The sequence below is a fragment of the Leuresthes tenuis genome, unplaced genomic scaffold, assembly GCF_036924035.1.
Source record: "Leuresthes tenuis unplaced genomic scaffold, fLeuTen1.0.hap1 SCAF_16, whole genome shotgun sequence".
In the NCBI taxonomy this organism is placed as follows: Eukaryota; Metazoa; Chordata; class Actinopteri; order Atheriniformes; family Atherinopsidae; genus Leuresthes; species Leuresthes tenuis.
Window position 1 is genome coordinate 1,775,656 of NW_027325370.1, and position 20,686 is coordinate 1,796,341.

Consider the following 20,686-nt stretch of genomic DNA (forward strand, 5'->3'; position numbering starts at 1 on the left):
ACACACACACACAGTGAGCAGCACACACACACACACACACACACAGTGAGCAGCACACACACACACAGTGAGCAGCACACACACAGTGAGCAGCACACACAGTGAGCAGCACACACACACACAGTGAGCAGCACACACACAGTGAGCAGCACACACACACACACAGTGAGCAGCACACACACACACAGTGAGCAGCACACACACACACAGTGAGCAGCACACACACACACAGTGAGCAGCACACACACACACAGTGAGCAGCACACACACACACAGTGAGCAGCACACACACACACAGTGAGCAGCACACACACACAGTGAGCAGCACACACACACACAGTGAGCAGCACACACACACACAGTGAGCAGCACACACACACACAGTGAGCAGCACACACACACACAGTGAGCAGCACACACACACACACAGTGAGCAGCACACACACACACAGTGAGCAGCACACACACACACAGTGAGCAGCACACACACACACAGTGAGCAGCACACACACACACACAGTGAGCAGCACACACACACACACAGTGAGCAGCACACACACACACAGTGAGCAGCACACACACAGTGAGCAGCACACACACACACAGTGAGCAGCACACACACACACAGTGAGCAGCACACACACACACAGTGAGCAGCACACACACACACACAGTGAGCAGCACACACACACGCAGTGAGCAGCACACACACACACACAGTGAGCAGCACACACACACACACAGTGAGCAGCACACACACACACACAGTGAGCAGCACACACACACACACAGTGAGCAGCACACACACACACAGTGAGCAGCACACACACACAGTGAGCAGCACACACACAGTGAGCAGCACACACACACACACACACACACACACAGTGAGCAGCACACACACACAGTGAGCAGCACACACACACACAGTGAGCAGCACACACACAGTGAGCAGCACACACACACACAGTGAGCAGCACACACACACACAGTGAGCAGCACACACACACACAGTGAGCAGCACACACACACACAGTGAGCAGCACACACACACACAGTGAGCAGCACACACACACACACGCAGTGAGCAGCACACACACACACAGTGAGCAGCACACACACACACACAGTGAGCAGCACACACACACACACAGTGAGCAGCACACACACACGCAGTGAGCAGCACACACACACACACAGTGAGCAGCACACACACACGCAGTGAGCAGCACACACACACACAGTGAGCAGCACACACACACACACAGTGAGCAGCACACACACACACACAGTGAGCAGCACACACACACACAGTGAGCAGCACACACACACAGTGAGCAGCACACACACACACAGTGAGCAGCACACACACACACAGTGAGCAGCACACACACACACAGTGAGCAGCACACACACACACAGTGAGCAGCACACACACACACACAGTGAGCAGCACACACACAGTGAGCAGCACACACACACACACTTTGTTTCACCACTTTCACAAACTGAAGGAGGAACCTGAAATATCTGCAGACAGCAGCTCTAAGCGGAGGAAACACACACACTAATATGAAACCAACACACACACACACACACTAATATGAAACCAACACACACACACACACACTAATATGAAACCAACACACACACACACACCAATATGAAACCAACACACACACACACACACACACACACACACACACTAATATGAAACCAACACACACACACACACACTAATATGAAACCAACACACACACACACACACACCAATATGAAACCAACACACACACACACACACACCAATATGAAACCAACACACACACACACACACACCAATATGAAACCAACACACACACACACACACACACACACTAATATGAAACCAACACACACACACACACACTAATATGAAACCAACACACACACACACACACACCAATATGAAACCAACACACACACACACACACACCAATATGAAACCAACACACACACACACACACACCAATATGAAACCAACACACACACACACACACACACACACACACACTAATATGAAACCAACACACACACACACACACTAATATGAAACCAACACACACACACACACACACCAATATGAAACCAACACACACACACACACACACCAATATGAAACCAACACACACACACACACACACACACACACACACACACTAATATGAAACCAACACACACACACACACACACACACACACAGACACACAGCAGCTGTTGAAACACCATGAAACAGCAGCAGGGAAACGGACGATGACCTGAAGACTTTCAGCTGCTCTCAGTTAGAAAAGCTTCAGAAACGTGTGAAACAGATGTGAAACATCAGAGGAAACGGCAGCAGGAGTCGAAACTTTAGTTCCCTGCAGCCTCCCTCAGACCTGAGCGGCTGCTCTCATATTCTCGATGCCTCCACCTGTCAGGTTCCTGCACCTGTCAGGCTCCTCCACCTGTCAGGTTCCTCCACCTGTCAGGCTCCTCCACCTGTCAGGTTCCTCCACCTGTCAGGTTCCTGCACCTGTCAGGCTCCTCCACCTGTCAGGTTCCTGCACCTGTCAGGCTCCTCCACCTGTCAGGCTCCTCCACCTGTCAGGTTCCTCCACCTGTCAGGTTCCTGCACCTGTCAGGTTCCTCCACCTGTCAGGTTCCTCCACCTGTCAGGCTCCTCCACCTGTCAGGTTCCTGCACCTGTCAGGTTCCTCCACCTGTCATGTTCCTCCACCTGTCAGGCTCCTCCACCTGTCAGGCTCCTCCACCTGTCAGGTTCCTGCACCTGTCAGGTTCCTCCACCTGTCAGGCTCCTCCACCTGTCAGGTTCCTCCACCTGTCAGGTTCCTCCACCTGTCAGGTGCCTCCACCTGTCAGGTTCCTGCACCTGTCAGGTTCCTCCACCTGTCAGGCTCCTCCACCTGTCAGGTTCCTCCACCTGTCAGGTTCCTGCACCAACAGGTTCCTGCACCTGTCAGGTTCCTCCACCTGTCAGGCTCCTCCACCTGTCAGGTTCCTCCACCTGTCAGGCTCCTCCACCTGTCAGGTTCCTCCACCTGTCAGGCTCCTCCACCTGTCAGGCTCCTCCACCTGTCAGGTTCCTCCACCTGTCAGGTTCCTCCACCTGTCAGGCTCCTCCACCTGTCAGGTTCCTGCACCTGTCAGGCTCCTCCACCTGTCAGGTTCCTCCACCTGTCAGGCTCCTCCACCTGTCAGGTTCCTGCACCTGTCAGGTTCCTCCACCTGTCAGGCTCCTCCACCTGTCAGGTTCCTCCACCTGTCAGGTTCCTGCACCTGTCAGGTTCCTCCACCTGTCAGGCTCCTCCACCTGTCAGGTTCCTGCACCTGTCAGGCTCCTCCACCTGTCAGGTTCCTCCACCTGTCAGGCTCCTCCACCTGTCAGGTTCCTGCACCTGTCAGGCTCCTCCACCTGTCAGGTTCCTCCACCTGTCAGGTTCCTCCACCTGTCAGGCTCCTCCACCTGTCAGGTTCCTGCACCTGTCAGGCTCCTCCACCTGTCAGGTTCCTGCACCTGTCAGGCTCCTCCACCTGTCAGGTTCCTCCACCTGTCAGGCTCCTCCACCTGTCAGGTTCCTCCACCTGTCAGGCTCCTCCACCTGTCAGGTTCCTCCACCTGTCAGGTTCCTGCACCAACAGGTTCCTGCACCTGTCAGGTTCCTCCACCTGTCAGGTTCCTCCACCTGTCAGGTTCCTGCACCTGTCAGGCTCCTCCACCTGTCAGGTTCCTCCACCTGTCAGGCTCCTCCACCTGTCAGGTTCCTCCACCTGTCAGGTTCCTGCACCAACAGGTTCCTGCACCTGTCAGGTTCCTCCACCTGTCAGGTTCCTCCACCTGTCAGGTTCCTGCACCTGTCAGGTTCCTCCACCTGTCAGGCTCCTCCACCTGTCAGGCTCCTCCACCTGTCAGGTTCCTGCACCAACAGGTTCCTGCACCTGTCAGGCTCCTCCACCTGTCAGGCTCCTGCACCAACAGGCTCCTCCACCTGTCAGGCTCCTGCACCTGTCAGGCTCCTCCACCTGTCAGGTTCCTGCACCTGTCAGGTTCCTCCACCTGTCAGGCTCCTCCACCTGTCAGGCTCCTGCACCAACAGGCTCCTCCACCTGTCAGGTTCCTCCACCTGTCAGGCTCCTCCACCTGTCAGGTTCCTCCACCTGTCAGGTTCCTGCACCTGTCAGGCTCCTCCACCTGTCAGGCTCCTCCACCTGTCAGGTTCCTCCACCTGTCAGGTTCCTGCACCTGTCAGGTTCCTCCACCTGTCAGGCTCCTCCACCTGTCAGGCTTCTGCCCTGATCAGGGTTCACAGCTCCATCAGAACCTTTGCTCGTCTGACAGAATGTTCTGGAAAAGCTGCTGTGGGAAGCTGGAGGTTTTTCTGGGTAACTCCACTGTTACTGCAGTTAAACCCTGCAGAAAAGGGCCTTTTCAGCTGCTTCTGCCCATCACTGCACCCCCAGCCCGAGGACATGAGTTATTATGGTAACAATAGAAGTTAGAATTAGGAAAAGTGGGATTTGGGAGCTTTAATGACTCCAGAAATATGCAAACTGCTTCCAGTCTTTCTTTGAGGAACATCTGAGGACAAACTGGAGATGCTGTGAAAATGTCCTCAGCCTGTCACAGAGGCTGCTTTAGCACTGAATCCTGGTCACAGTCAGCTGTTTAAACGTCCATTTTTCAGCCTCATCTCTGATCCTGAACTGCTTCAGTCCAGACCTGATGCACACCGGCCAATTAAACATCTTAAAATACTTTTCAACCAACCCGACTCGTTCTGATTTGGTAAAAACTGACTGAATCTTTGAAAAACTCTACCTCTGAGGGTTAAAACTGCTCTCAGTTCAGCTCCTTTGAATGATCCAGCAGCAGCTGATCATCTTCACACACATCATTCATGCTCCATCTTTTTATGGAACCTAATATTTGACTCTTCTTCACTTCTTCTTCTGCTGTCAGGAGCAGAACCGACCATAAAAACTGCATCAGTGGCTGTAAACCGAGCAGAATGAAGACGTTTTCCTCCTCCCATCAGCTGGGAATCAGATGCTGGCTGCCAGACACGATTAAAGACTCAAAAGCACCCGTCTCTGTTCGCCCTAAACCTCCTGATTGCAGCTATCCAACATTACAGATGGATGGAGGTGACGGACTGACGCCATCTTACTGTGTTCTGAGCACAGATTTACTGCCACCAACTCAAGCTGCTTCACTTCCAGCTTCTTCCACAGAGGCTCCTGTTTCTCACCGTTTGGTCTTAGAAACAGGAAAGAAGCTTCTAAACTGAGCCAAAAACAGCCAAAAGACTTTTAAGAGCCTTCAGTTAGACTTCAGGGCCTGTTTAAATGTTAGGACCCCTCTGGAGTCAGCTGGACTGATGCATCTCGATCAGTTTGATAAAAATCCCACTCATTTTATTTCTATTTTCTTTCTTTTTCCCAGTTTTGACCACAAAAGACCCTTTAAAATCTGACAATTCTTAAAGTTTTACCGGAACAGCAGTCAAGCAGATGCTGAGCTCAGCACTTCCTCTCCTGCACTAAAAAGGTCCGAATAATAATAATAATAATAATAATGATAGAATTATTAGTTCTTGATATTTTGGACCATTTGCTCGTATTTTATTGGTCAATCTCAGACTGACTGAATGAATTCGGGTTTATTAGCAGAACCAGAACCCGCTCTGAAGGGTGTAACGTGTCATGAATGCAGCCTCCGCCATCAGCCTGACCTGAGCTCAGTTTTCACATGCACACACACATGCACGCACATGCAGTTCTTCCCGTTCGGCCGTGGTGACGCCGCCGGCCTCTGAGAGGCGCCGACGGTGCAGTTCTCTGCTTTTCTGAGCCGTGCAGGAGTATTTCACACATGCAGGTTGGCAGATGGCGAGAGGTTTGCGTTGGCCGTCCAGCCTAACATCTGGTTACCTGACAAACAGCTGGGAGGGTGTGAGGTGTGTTTGTGTGCATGCTTTAAGGGTCGGGTCAGGGAGCGTTTGCATTCCAGGCGCCATCAGCCTGGTTTACCCTGCTGTGTGAGAGAGGGAGATGGTGGGAACCCAGAGACCAAATCCTAATAGTTCCCGCCAACATGGACCTCTGCAGCTCACGCCCACCCACCCACACAGACTCCTTCACTGCACAACAGGCAGAAACTTGCTGCAGTTTTAGCTTTTGCAGGATTTTTGCTGCACTGATCAGTTTGAAACTGTCAGTTCTGAGCACCGATGAGCCAAAAACATGACGACCACTCACTGATGAAGCAGAACAGCTCCACCTTTAATTAAACTATCACTTTAATCTGAAGAAAAACGCCCCCTTCAGTTAGGAATTTACCCCACGAGACAGCGGTCTTCCATCCAGAACCAGAACACAGTGAACTGAGCTGTAAAGGTCCACTTTCAAAGGTTCTACATGCTGCTTCATTAGAGAAGAAATCATTTCGTTTGCCTCCTTTCTGCTCGGCTTATTCGACCAAGTGAACAGAATTGGATTTTTTCTCTTGTATTTTCCACCCTCTTCACATATTAAAAGGATTTGATCCTAATGAAAGTCTTTGTACTATTAAATATTTTTGTTTGAGGCTCAGTCAGTGGAGAATAACTGCTGCTGATTTTCTTTTAGTAACATTAAAATGCAGAGGAAGAGTCATCCTGGGGGCAGAGGCAGGAGCAGAGGGCAGGTGTGACGGCCTGAATCTCAGAGAGCCCACAGGTGACAATTGCTGTGATTTGACTCGATAAATATAAATAATATAATATATTATGTAATATAATTATAAATAAGACTGAAATAAATTAAAATGTGACGTCTGAGGAGGGAAAAACCGTGAACTGGCAACAGAATTCTGGACAGTGTTGGCACCAGATCAGCTGAATTCACTGCAGACGCTGTCTTTGAGCTACTTTAATGGTGATTCTGTCAGATCAGCTGAATTCACTGCACAGACGCTGTCTTTGAGCTACTTTAATGGTGATTCTGTCAGATCAGCTGAATTCACTGCAGACGCTGTCTTTAAGCTACATTAATGGTGATTCTGTCAGATCAGCTGAATTCACTGCAGACGCTGTCTTTGAGCTACTTTAATGGTGATTCTGTCAGATCAGCTGAATTCACTGCAGACGCTGTCTTTGAGCTACTTTAATGGTGATTCTGTCAGATCAGCTGAATTCACTGCAGACGCTGTCTTTGAGCTACTTTAATGGTGATTCTGTCAGATCAGCTGAATTCACTGCAGACGCTGTCTTTGAGCTACTTTAATGGTGATTCTGTCAGATCAGCTGAATTCACTGCAGACGCTGTCTTTGAGCTACTTTAATGGTGATTCTGTCAGATCAGCTGAATTCACTGCAGACGCTGTCTTTGAGCTACTTTAATGGTGATTCTGTCAGATCAGCTGAATTCACTGCAGACGCTGTCTTTGAGCTACTTTAATGGTGATTCTGTCAGATCAGCTGAATTCACTGCAGACGCTGTCTTTGAGCTACTTTAATGGTTATTCTGTCAGATCAGCTTAATTCACTGCACAGACGCTGTCTTTGAGCTACTTTAATGGTGATTCTGTCAGATCAGCTGAATTCACTGCAGACGCTGTCTTTGAGCTACTTTAATGGTGATTCTGTCAGATCAGCTGAATTCACTGCAGACGCTGTCTTTAAGCTACTTTAATGTTGATTCTGTCAGATCAGCTGAATTCACTGCAGACGCTGTCTTTGAGCTACTTTAATGGTGATTCTGTCAGATCAGCTGAATTCACTGCAGACGCTGTCTTTAAGCTACTTTAATGGTGATTCTGTCAGATCAGCTGAATTCACTGCAGACGCTGTCTTTGAGCTACTTTAATGGTGATTCTGTCAGGTCAGCTGAATTCACTGCAGACGCCGTCTTTAAGCTACTTTAATGGTGATTCTGTCAGATCAGCTGAATTCACTGCAGACGCTGTCTTTAAGCTACTTTAATGGTGATTCTGTCAGATCAGCTGAATTCACTGCAGACGCTGTCTTTCAGCTACTTTAATGGTGATTCTGTCAGATCAGCTGAATTCACTGCAGACGCTGTCTTTGAGCTACTTTAATGGTGATTCTGTCAGATCAGCTGAATTCACTGCACAGACGCTGTCTTTCAGCTACTTTAATGGTGATTCTGTCAGATCAGCTGAATTCACTGCAGACGCTGTCTTTAAGCTACATTAATGGTGATTCTGTCAGATCAGCTGAATTCACTGCAGACGCTGTCTTTGAGCTACTTTAATGGTGATTCTGTCAGATCAGCTGAATTCACTGCAGACGCTGTCTTTAAGCTACATTAATGGTGATTCTGTCAGATCAGCTGAATTCACTGCAGACGCCGTCTTTAAGCTACTTTAATGGTGATTCTGTCAGATCAGCTGAATTCACTGCAGACGCTGTCTTTAAGCTACTTTAATGGTGATTCTGTCAGATCAGCTGAATTCACTGCAGACGCTGTCTTTCAGCTACTTTAATGTTGATTCTGTCAGGTCAGCTGAATTCACTGCAGACGCCGTCTTTAAGCTACTTTAATGGTGATTCTGTCAGATCAGCTGAATTCACTGCAGACGCTGTCTTTAAGCTACTTTAATGGTGATTCTGTCAGATCAGCTGAATTCACTGCAGATGCTGTCTTTCAGCTACTTTAATGGTGATTCTGTCAGATCAGCTGAATTCACTGCAGACGCTGTCTTTAAGCTACTTTAATGGTGATTCTGTCAGATCAGCTGAATTCACTGCAGATGCTGTCTTTCAGCTACTTTAATGGTGATTCTGTCAGATCAGCTGAATTCACTGCAGACGCTGTCTTTGAGCTACTTTAATGGTGATTCTGTCAGATCAGCTGAATTCACTGCAGACGCTGTCTTTAAGCTACTTTAATGGTGATTCTGTCAGATCAGCTGAATTCACTGCAGAGGCTGTCTTTAAGCTACTTTAATGGTGATTCTGTCAGATCAGCTGAATTCACTGCAGACGCCGTCTTTAAGCTACTTTAATGGTGATTCTGTCAGATCAGCTGAATTCACTGCAGAGGCTGTCTTTAAGCTACTTTAATGGTGATTCTGTCAGATCAGCTGAATTCACTGCTCAGACGCTGTCTTTAAGTTACTTTAATGGTGATTCTGTCAGATCAGCTGAATTCACTGCAGACGCCGTCTTTAAGCTACTTTAATGGTGATTCTGTCAGATCAGCTGAATTCACTGCAGAGGCTGTCTTTGAGCTACTTTAATGGTGATTCTGTCAGATCAGCTGAATTCACTGCAGAGGCTGTCTTTGAGCTACTTTAATGGTGATTCTGTCAGATCAGCTGAATTCACTGCAGACGCCGTCTTTAAGCTACTTTAATGGTGATTCTGTCAGATCAGCTGAATTCACTGCAGACGCTGTCTTTAAGCTACTTTAATGGTGATTCTGTCAGTTCAGCTGAATTCACTGCAGACGCTGTCTTTGAGCTACTTTAATGGTGATTCTGTCAGATAAGCTGAATTCACTGCAGACGCCGTCTTTAAGCTACTTTAATGGTGATTCTGTCAGATCAGCTGAATTCACTGCAGAGGCTGTCTTTAAGCTACTTTAATGGTGATTCTGTCAGATCAGCTGAATTCACTGCTCAGACGCTGTCTTTAAGTTACTTTAATGGTGATTCTGTCAGATCAGCTGAATTCACTGCAGACGCCGTCTTTAAGCTACTTTAATGGTGATTCTGTCAGATCAGCTGAATTCACTGCAGAGGCTGTCTTTGAGCTACTTTAATGGTGATTCTGTCAGATCAGCTGAATTCACTGCAGAGGCTGTCTTTGAGCTACTTTAATGGTGATTCTGTCAGATCAGCTGAATTCACTGCAGACGCCGTCTTTAAGCTACTTTAATGGTGATTCTGTCAGATCAGCTGAATTCACTGCAGACGCTGTCTTTAAGCTACTTTAATGGTGATTCTGTCAGTTCAGCTGAATTCACTGCAGACGCTGTCTTTGAGCTACTTTAATGGTGATTCTGTCAGATAAGCTGAATTCACTGCAGACGCCGTCTTTAAGCTACTTTAATGGTGATTCTGTGGTTTTAAAATCAGGATTTTATTAGAGCAGAGCAACAGTCTGGAAATGCTTTAACACGAAGTCTTAATGGACTGATTTTCAGTCCCAGTTTCTAACAAAATATTCAGAAAAATAGAGCAGCTTTATGAGGAATTCAGCGTGATTAATAAACACTTCACTGTTTTTACTGAAAGATGCAGAAAGATGGAAGTTTGGAGCATGAATCATCATGAACAGAGCAGCTGGGACCAGCTGAGTGTTTCCATGCAGGAGGGATTCACACCCAGCTGGATCATCTGGGGTCCGGTTTGGAGAAGCTCAGTTTTGGATGATTTTGCTCAAACTGAGACGATCGTTAGTTGTTGTTTTTATCCCTGAAAGTTCCTGAAAGTGACAACAAAAAGCTAACCTACTGATCTTTGTCCTGAGATAATGATGTCAGGAGTCAGACGAACGCTTCACAAAAGGAACATTTGTCCCATTTAACAGGAAAAGTGTCTGGATGTGAGAGGATTCTGATGCTCAGTTCCAGTTTCACGCCTCAGAGGAAGGGAAAAAGAGAGGAAGACTCTTCTTCTTCTTCTTCTACGATTAACAGCGTCTCAGGATGAGTATCAGACACTTTCCTACAGATGTTGAAAGAGGGGTTCATGTGCTTTTAATAACCTGATGATGAGCTTTTTGTGTCTTAACGTCTGGTTTCATGGTTCCTGTTTGCCAAACTTGCTTCTTCGCCTCCTTTGTGTTCCTCATGTTGCTTCTTTCTCAGGAAATATGGAACATAAAAATGATCATTCTGACATAAAGAGCTGGGTGGAGCAGCTTTCCTCCCTTCCTTCCTTCCCTCCTTCCTTCTCCTGACTGACCTCAGTGTTGCGCAGCTCCAACACACTCCCACGTGCTCTGCGAGCAGGAAGCAATAAACACACAAACACACGCACGCGCACACTTTTTAAAAAAAACGGAAAACACAAACGAGTGACAAGTGGAAGTACACCGTGGCCTGAAAAGTAACGCGCGCGCACTCACACGCGCACACTCTGACCGCAGAAAGTCACACAGTGAAGTAGAGCAGAACAGTCTCACACGCACGCTGAAGCAGACGCGTAAAGCTCGCGCACAAACCTGCCGCGGCCTCCTTCAGGTCCTCCTGCTGTCAGCAGGTGTTCCGGCACCGGAGGAGGAGGAGGAGGATGAAGAGCCTCCTCCGAACAACTCTCAGCTCCAAATCCACAAAACTTCTGCTCACACTGGCATGTTCTCCCGGCTCTGCGAGGAGGAAGGCTGCGCGCGAGGGAGAGGAAGGCTTCCTGCCTCTCCTCCTCTTCCTCGGAGTCTAACGGCGTCCCAGAGTTCCGCGGTGCCGCCGCCGCCGAGCCGCCGCTGCTGAGGCCATCTGTTGCAACACGTCCGCCCGCCTGCCTCTCCACTTTCACTCTCCCTCCTCCTCCTCTCCTCCGCCTGTGAGGAGGAGGACGGGGGGCGGGGCTCTGCTCGCCGTCCACCAATGGGGAGGCGCAGAAATCCCCCTCCCTCACTCTGAGGGGAGGACCAGCAGAAGAGGAGACAAAATGAAATAAATGCAGCGGGGGGAGAAATCCAAGAAGCAAATGGGCGCACAGAACCTCACAAAGGGGGGGTGGCCCCACAGACATGAGGCAAAAAAGGAAAAGGAACGATCCTGACTGTAAAGTTTGGAAGAACAGAGTAAATCTCACAGAAGAGGAGCTTCTGTCCAGGCTGAATACCTCAGTGTCAGGGCGATCCGATCCGATCCGATCCGATCCGATCCGAGCTCGGCTCAGGCAGTTTAGATCAGCACCATCTGCAGGTTGGGTCGCTCAGCCAACAGGTGAAGGTGCTCACATCTGTGCCAGCAGCTCTAATTCAAAGCAAAAGTCATGAAATCACATTTTAAAGAACTAAATGTGCAAAAAGGAAAGAGCTGCTGGTCTCACACTCCACCTGCAGCAGGTTCTGGAGCTGCCAGACCCATCAAACCCAAGAAAATGATGAATCAAAGTCCAACAAAGACGTTTAAACTTTGCTGTTTTGTTTGATTGCACATTTTTCTACTTCCTGCATGACTTCTTCTGAGGTTACTGCTGCTTCCTCTGAGCTGTCCTGAAGAGATGCAACACTTCTGGGAGGCAGAAGCAGCGCTCAGCCTGGTTTCACTGGCAGAGTCCTTAACAAATGGCAGGACAGTTACCTACAAGATGTACAGAAACTGGTCCAAATGTCAAGGCTACACAGCCTGCTGCCAAGAGAAGAAGATGATGAGTGAATCCAGGTGAACTGAGGTCCTGCGAGTCCCAGAAGCAGCAAAGTCTCTGCGATGCTCACTTTGTGCAGTTTAGGCTTCAGCTTCCCGCAGATCTTCATTTGCACCCAATGATATTCTCAATCCCAGAGGGAGGGCGTCTGGTTCTGAACCTCAGGGTTACAGCTTTCTGCAGATGATGTGGTTCTGTTGGGTTCTTCAGGACCTTCAGTTCACAGCTGAGTGAAGCAGCTCCTCCAGATCTGAGGACCTGGTTCTGACCCTCCGGGTCGGGATGAGTCTCTGCCTCAGCTGGAACAGTTTCAGCATCTCTGGTTCTGGTTCTGAGTGATGGTGAGTTGGATCAGAGATGGACAGACGGATCGGGGCTTCGTCAGCAGTAATGAGGGCGCTGCTCCGGTCCGTTTGGTGAAGCTGAGCCGGAAGGAGAAGCTTTCAGGTTCCTGCTCCATCTTTGCTCCAACCCTCACCTGAGCTCACAGATCTGGGTTCTGACCCAAAGAAGGAGGTCCTGGATACAAGCGGCTGAAATGAGTTTCCTTCAGAGGGGGGCGGGGCTCAGCCTTAGAGATAGGGGGAGGAGCTCCACCATCCAGGGGGAGGAGCTCCATCATATGGGGGAGGAGCTTCATCATCTGGAGGGAGGAGCTCCACCATCCGGGGGGAGGACCTTCACCATCCGGGGGAGGAGCTCCACCATCCGGGGGGAGGGGCTCCATCATCCGGAGGGAGGAGCTCCACCATCCGGGGGAGGAGCTCCACCATCCGGGGGGAGGGGCTCCATCATCCGGAGGGAGGAGCTCCACCATCCGGGGGGAGGACCTTCACCATCCGGGGGAGGAGCTCCACCATCCGGGGGGAGGGGCTCCAGTATCTAAGGGGAGGGGCTCCACCATCCGGGGGAGGAGCTCCATCATCCGGAGGGAGGAGCTCCACCATCCGGGGGGAGGACCTTCACCATCCGGGGGAGGAGCTCCACCATCCGGGGGAGGAGCTCCATCATCCGGAGGGAGGAGCTCCACCATCCGGGGGAGGAGCTACATAATCAGGAGGGAGGAGCTCCACCATCCGGGGGAGGAGCTCCACCATCCGGGGGGAGGACCTTCACCATCCGGGGGAGGAGCTCCACCATCCGGGGGGAGGGGCTCCATCATCCGGAGGGAGGAGCTCCACCATCCGGGGGGAGGACCTTCACCATCCGGGGGAGGAGCTCCACCATCCGGGGGGAGGGGCTCCAGTATCTAAGGGGAGGGGCTCCACCATCCGGGGGAGGAGCTCCATCATCCGGAGGGAGGAGCTCCACCATCCGGGGGGAGGACCTTCACCATCCGGGGGAGGAGCTCCACCATCCGGGGGAGGAGCTCCATCATCCGGAGGGAGGAGCTCCACCATCCGGGGGAGGAGCTACATAATCAGGAGGGAGGAGCTCCACCATCCGGGGGAGGGGCTTCACCATCCGGGGGGAGGAGCTACATCATCCGGGGGGAGGAGTTCGGAGTAGAGCCGCTGCTCCTCCACATAGAAAGGAGTCAGCTGAGGTGGTTCCTCTGGTTAGGATGCCTCCTGGGAGGAGGCCCCGGGTCAGAACCAGAACCCACTGGGGGGGTTATATATCCCATCTGACCTGGGAACACCTCAGGATCCTCCAGGAGGAGCTGGAGAGTGTTGCTGAGGGATGGATGGGCTCCACGACCCGGCCGGGTTAAGTGGAAAATAATGGACGGATGGATACATGGACATCCTCAGAGATGCCTCTCAGGTTATTGCTGTTTCTCACTTCAAAACTGTTGCGTAATAGTTCCATACTTCCTGAATGCTGCGCCTGCTTCAGGAGGATTCGTCCAGGGGGACGTCACCAGATGTGGGCAAAAACACGCCATCATTACTGAACCGACTCAGCTTCCCAACATTTTTCTCCACGGACAACATTTCTGAAATGTTTCTGATCTCTCGCCAGCTGTTATCAGTCCCTGGGAAGTGGCAGCGGTTCCCCGTAAAGATGCAGGGAGCTGAAGGCTCTCTGAAAGCTTGTCTTACATCCATCTCCCACATCCAGTGTAATGTGGCCTCCTGGTCATCTACATGTGCAACTCCCAAAAAACAAAGCAGGATACGCGATAAACAAGCACATCCATAATTAAAAACATCCATTTTCCCAACCTGAGCTTCAGAAAGTGGCTGGAACCATGCTCTTTATATCAATAAATCCACCATCATGGACAGCTTTAAATACAGACACTCCTCACCATCATGGTCTGAGGTTTCCTCTGTGTATTTTCTATAAAATGCGTCAGGATGTACGTTATTACACTCTGAGCCCAGTGAAGCTAACGTTAGCATCACGCGGCTAAAATATTCAAATATGGAGAAAGCAGAAGTGTTTCTGTTGAAAAAAAACAGGTGACATCATCCAGAGACGTTGTCAGCCTTCATTTCCCACGAGTTCATATCGAAACAGCGTTATTTCAGTGTTGAGTCAAAAAGAATTTACATGTGATGAATATGTATGAAGAGTTTATTACAGTCTGCCAAAGTGGATCTGCACACATCCAGAATTATCTGTGTGCAGGAAACCCAGAAAGAAGAAAAGCCACTGATATTACAAACATAACTTCCAGCTCAGGAGTCGGTTCCCAGCAATGATTGAGTTTCTGCTCACATGTCGACATGCTTTCGGACCATGAAGTGAGAGGTGAGGAGAGACAGAGGAGTGGGAGAAGAGGAGCAGCTGGAAAATGGTGAGATGGAGGGAGAACAGAGAGGGAGGGAGGGCTGGAGTGCAGATTGTAATGGAGCTGCTGGCAGAGCTCCTGGCTGTTCATGGGTATTCATGTAGCTGGTGGCTTCAGCTAAATGGAGCGAACAGAGGAGGGGGGAGGAGACGGGTGCTGAGTTTCGGCTGAATAAGAAGTCTACTCACCACTGAGCGGCATGCAAACACACTCAGACACGTTAAAGGGACCATTTGAATCCATTAAATTAGATTTTTATTCAAATCTGTTTCCAAATGTCACGGCAACAGGTTTATGAGTTCAGCAGGTGAAAGCGTCTGCACAGACCTGCAGACAGCAGGGTCTCCAGCTGGGAGACCTTTACTGAAAAGAGCCCTTTCAGAACCACAAATGCTCAACATCACAGGTTTAAAGATGGACTTCTGCACTTGGACAAATGAACCCGGGGTTTGTCTCGGGACTTAATGTCAGCAGCTCTGCGGCTGACTGGTGCAGGTTGAGCCACTTGGCTTCAAATGCAGAGATTCTCACTTTGATCACTATGAAATGGGACGACTCCTGTCACTTTTGGAGGTTTTAGAAGCCTGAAAAGAGCGAAAATGCACGACAAAGCTTTAAAGTGGCATAAACTGATGTTTCCTTCTGAGACAGGATGTTGTTGAAAGACAAGAAAGAGGAAGGGGGAAGAAAAAGGTGCTTTTTAGACGGCCTATTATCTGATATTATGACTGCACAATGTGTCCGTTCAGCTGCCAAGTTGAACATCAACACAAATCCTGAGTGACATTTTAAATAATCACCACTGTCGGCTTCCTTTGACACAAATCCTTTAAAAGTTTAGATATCTTGCAGCATCAAACTCACCGAACAGATGTTTTCTTTCACCGCACATCAGTAAAAACACTGGAAAGTTATGGAAACCACAAAGTTAAAAAAGCAGAGATTCTTATTTCACTACAAACTGTATTAACCCAGAATATCGATGATAATATACATGATTTAACCTTAAGGAAACAAGGTTAACCAAAGAATCTGTGGGGTCAGATTCTCAGCAGTCTGAATAAACTACTCAAAACATCTGTCCTCAACCTCATGGTGCTTTCAAAGTGTTCAAAGGCAGTTGAATACTCAGATTGTCTCTATGAGCTTAGAGTGAAGCATTTATGTGTTTTTGCGCAGTAGGAATAAAAGAAGTGTTCAGAGGCTGATGCAGGAGCAGGAGGGGAAGGATCAGGGGTTGTGAGAAGTTTGAGGGAATGTGTTTGAGAAATGGAGGATCATCCTTATTATATAATGAAAAAACACTAAGAGCGTGACTTCATTAAAGAGGAGAAAACATGAAGGAAAAAGGCAGAAACAAGAGCTTTTCCCAGATGGATCCTTTTCACTGATGAGGAACAAAGTGCTTCAGAGGGAGACACTAAAGTTGGTTGTTTTCCCCTCTACAGCTAACTTCAGATACTGATGCAATTTGTTGTTAGACGCTGGGTGGATGGCATCCCAGATGGTGCAACTGTTACAGACTGCTCCTCATGTCAGAGCAGTGTCGCTGCGCCATTCAATGATCAGAGTTTAAGCTCTAATACAAGCAGAATCCAATTAATACTTTCCAGATTAGTCCAGTTCATCCGAAGCTAATTAAAAACAGTTTCATATCTAAGGAAACCAACAGATGAAAACTTCTCTCTGATCCTGAGCTGCATGTGGCGACTGTGGAGAGAAAAAACTCCCTTTTAACAGGAAGAAACCTCCATCAGAACCAGAACCAGGAAGGGTCCATCTGCCTGGACCAGCTGGGGCTGAGAGGACAGGAAAGAGGGGACAACAAGCAGCGTAACACCAGGCCAGAGACACCTGCTGAGAGAGAGGAACACAAGTTAATGACAGCAATGATGTCATCTGTACATGGAGGGAGGAGAGGTGCATCATGGGAGCTCCCCCAGCAGGCTGGGCCTATAGCAGCAGAACTATGGGATGTTTCAGGCTCACCTGAGCCATCCCTAACTATAAGCTTTATCAGAAAGGAAAGTTTCAGCCTGATCTTAAAGGTAGAGAGGGTGTCTGCTTCCTGAAGCCAAACTGGCAGCTGGTTCCACAGAGAGGGGCCTGATAACTGAAGGCTCTGCCTCCCATTCTGCTTTTAGGGGCCTGATAACTGAAGGCTCTGCCTCCCATTCTGCTTTTAGGGGCCTGATAACTGAAGGCTCTGCCTCCCGTTCTGCTTTTAGGGGCCTGATAACTGAAGGCTCTGCCTCCCATTCTGCTTTTAGGGGCCTGATAACTGAAGGCTCTGCCTCCCATTCTGCTTTTAGGGGCCTGATAACTGAAGGCTCTGCCTCCCATTCTGCTTTTAGGGGCCTGATAACTGAAGGCTCTGCCTCCCATTCTGCTTTTAGGGGCCTGATAACTGAAGGCTCTGCCTCCCATTCTGCTTTTAGGGGCCTGATAACTGAAGGCTCTGCCTCCCATTCTGCTTTCAGGGGCCTGATAACTGAAGGCTCTGCCTCCCATTCTGCTTTTAGGGGCCTGATAACTGAAGGCTCTGCCTCCCATTCTGCTTTTAGGGGCCTGATAACTGAAGGCTCTGCCTCCCATTCTGCTTTTAGGGGCCTGATAACTGAAGGCTCTGCCTCCCATTCTGCTTTTAGGGGCCTGATAACTGAAGGCTCTGCCTCCCATTCTGCTTTCAGGGGCCTGATAACTGAAGGCTCTGCCTCCCATTCTGCTTTCAGGGGCCTGATAACTGAAGGCTCTGCCTCCCATTCTGCTTTTAGGGGCCTGATAACTGAAGGCTCTGCCTCCCATTCTGCTTTTAGGGGCCTGATAACTGAAGGCTCTGCCTCCCATTCTGCTTTTAGGGGCCTGATAACTGAAGGCTCTGCCTCCCATTCTGCTTTTAGGGGCCTGATAACTGAAGGCTCTGCCTCCCATTCTGCTTTTAGAAACTCTGGGAACCACAAGGAAACCTGCAGCCTGAGAGCAAAGTGCTCTGTTGGGGAAATATCCAACTGTGAGATCTTTACGATGTGATGGAGCTCGGTCATTAAGAGCTTTATATGTGAGGAGAAGAATCTTAAATTCTGAATCTAACAGGGAGCCAATGAAGAGAAGCTAAACTCTGCTGTGCAGGCTTGGATTAGCAGTTATTAGTAATGAAATGTATAAACAGTTACTGTCAGGTTGCCTCTGATTCAGTCCTCACAAGTTCTTCCAGTTTATCCCAAACAAAACTAGCTTCTTCGGATCATTTTCATGGTAAAAACCCTCCAAGGTGAGAAACTCGCCTTTAAGGTGGCGAAAAATAACTGAAAAATGATAATAGTAACAATTTGGAAACTTATTTCCTGAAGGAAAACTAAATTCTGTTGGTTCTCCTACAGAAACTGCCCTCTGCTGCCCTCCATAAACGAGCTGCTGTTTTCTATCCTTGACAGAGCTGAGAGGCACATTTCCACCATCAGAATCACTCTGAATTTCAACCGGCAGAATCCTGCAAGCAGAGGGTTGCCTTCAGAGAGCTGAACTGGTTAAATGCTAAAAAATGTCTTCAGTCGGGGGTGTTTCACTAAATGAAGCACATCTGACCTCTAATTCTCGCCAATGATAAGCACATGATGTGATTTAAGCCATGAGAACACGGAAATAAACGCTGCCCTGTTCTCACAGATATGTATTTTTTGCTTCTCCAGATATTTATTGGACTAAACACTCGATGAAATTCAGTCATCGGGCTTCACAGAACGACCCTGACCCAAATGATCGAGGAGCTCAGTGCACGAGGCCAACGTTTCCAAAGCAGCAGAAATGTAGAAAAACAACCGAAACGCCTCATCTCAGCTCGAGCTGCAGAGACACATTAATGTGATATACTACACAAGCACAGACAAGCAGCAACAGTCCCGTCTGGAAACATGCCAGAGCTGCTCCCTCCTGGGTATTGGAGCAATTGTCCAGCTGCTGCAGCCTGGAGACGTTTGCAGGAAGAAAAATGGATATTAAATCACCGATAGACGCAGAGTTATTTACTCAGCAGCGTGTTTTCTCTCCGGTCAGCTCCTGTCTGCGGGAGAAGAACTCTGGCATGTGACCTCGCGTTTTTTAACCTTGTATTTCCACCTAAATGTTCACATAGTTTCAGGTTATTTGGACATGATTCCAAAAACGACCTGATTTCATCCTGATGTAGAGACAGAAATGACAGAATAAAACCATCTGCTCCTCAGCAGGTGTTAAAACTAACCCAAAACATCACATCTTACGCTGAGTCATCACTTATGGAACCAAAACTGAGCCGGAAATAAGAGTTGGGACGCTGTGTAAAATGTAAACAAAGTCTAAAAAGCATTTGTAAATCTCATTAACAGACCGACGACACAGCTTCATTCCCTGGAGGGTTTTCCAGAGGAACTGAGGGCCGTGAAGCCAAAGCTGCGTTTTTACCACAGACAACCGTCGACTGATCCAGTGGAAAGAAGCTCAACAGCTCTTCCAGAAGCTCACTTTAACGAAGCGTTCACATTTTCAGCTTTTTATTCGTTTAATAGTGTCATCCTTCTTTATTTACTCTTCATCTTTCTTCCATTCCTGGTGAAAGAGATCAGAGAAAGCATCCTCTGTCAAATCTAAGATTTTACATATTAGAACATAATGAAATTAAGCTCCTCAGCAGGTGGTAAAACTCAGTAAATCCAGCCCCAGATGAACAGTGTCAGCAGAGGGATGGCCCAGTTCGTGGCTCTGCTACCTGACAGCGAAATGCTGAAACCCAAAGTCTGTATCTGAAGCTAAACGTCTCAGCTGCAGTTAGCGGGTTCGTTTTAAACACAGCTTCACAGCTTTGTACTTTATTCATGGCTCACATCTAAAATCATCTGCCTTTAAACAGCTCTAACCTGACTGTAAGGATCTGTTCTTGATGCTTTATGTGAATAGCTGCACACCTTGTGGCAGAAACCTAGCTAAACCTAGCTAAACCTAGCTAAAGCTAGCTAAACCTAGCTAACACCTCAGTCCTGCAACAGAGCCATTACCAGCAGTCGTGTGCTTCCTTTCCTGTCAGTGTCAGGTCTCACAGACGCTCTTAGGTTTTTGTACCTCGTCTTGTCACTTCCTGTTTTATTTTGAAATTAACAACTCCTCTGGTTTCAGGTATCTTGCCCTTCCTCCCATGTGTCTCATTGTCTTCCCTGATTCCCAAAGTGTTTCCATCTGTTCCCCTTGGTTCCTCAGGTGTATTTAGTCTGCGTTTCCCTCGTCTCATTACCAGTGTGTTGAATTGTCTCTCGAGCTTTCGGCCGCAAGCCTCCAAAGTGATTCAAAGCCAAAGTAATCCAAAGATCTTATTTGTTAATGATTTCCTCCTTGAGAGCGATTTTTTTGTTGTAAGGTTTTTCCATAGATTCCAAGTGACGTTTTCTTTGTATGTTCGTATTTTCAGTAGTACCTCCGGTGGAGGAGTGTCTTTGATTTATAATTATAACGTTCATAGCAACTCCATTAGAAGGAGCCTCTTTTGTTTATTGGTTTTGTTAAATTTCTATAGAGCCTCCGACGTTTCGGAGAGGGATAAATTTAATTGTAAGATTTAT

The 20,686-nt window shown here is 48.5% G+C and overlaps 1 protein-coding gene across 2 annotated transcripts in view; it reads right to left on the minus strand.

The window, feature by feature from the left end:
• Nucleotides 1-11,518, minus strand: part of LOC140271758 (extracellular sulfatase Sulf-2-like) — a 121,441-nt gene extending 109,923 nt beyond the window's left edge. The window contains exon 1 of one of the 2 annotated variants that reach the window (XM_072367054.1): nucleotides 11,208-11,518. The gene's annotated coding sequence lies outside the window, so the exon portion shown is untranslated. The remainder of the gene's footprint in view (nucleotides 1-11,207) is intronic. The other variant, XM_072367055.1, reaches the window with a different exon arrangement.
• Nucleotides 11,519-20,686: the final 9,168 nt, after the last annotated feature.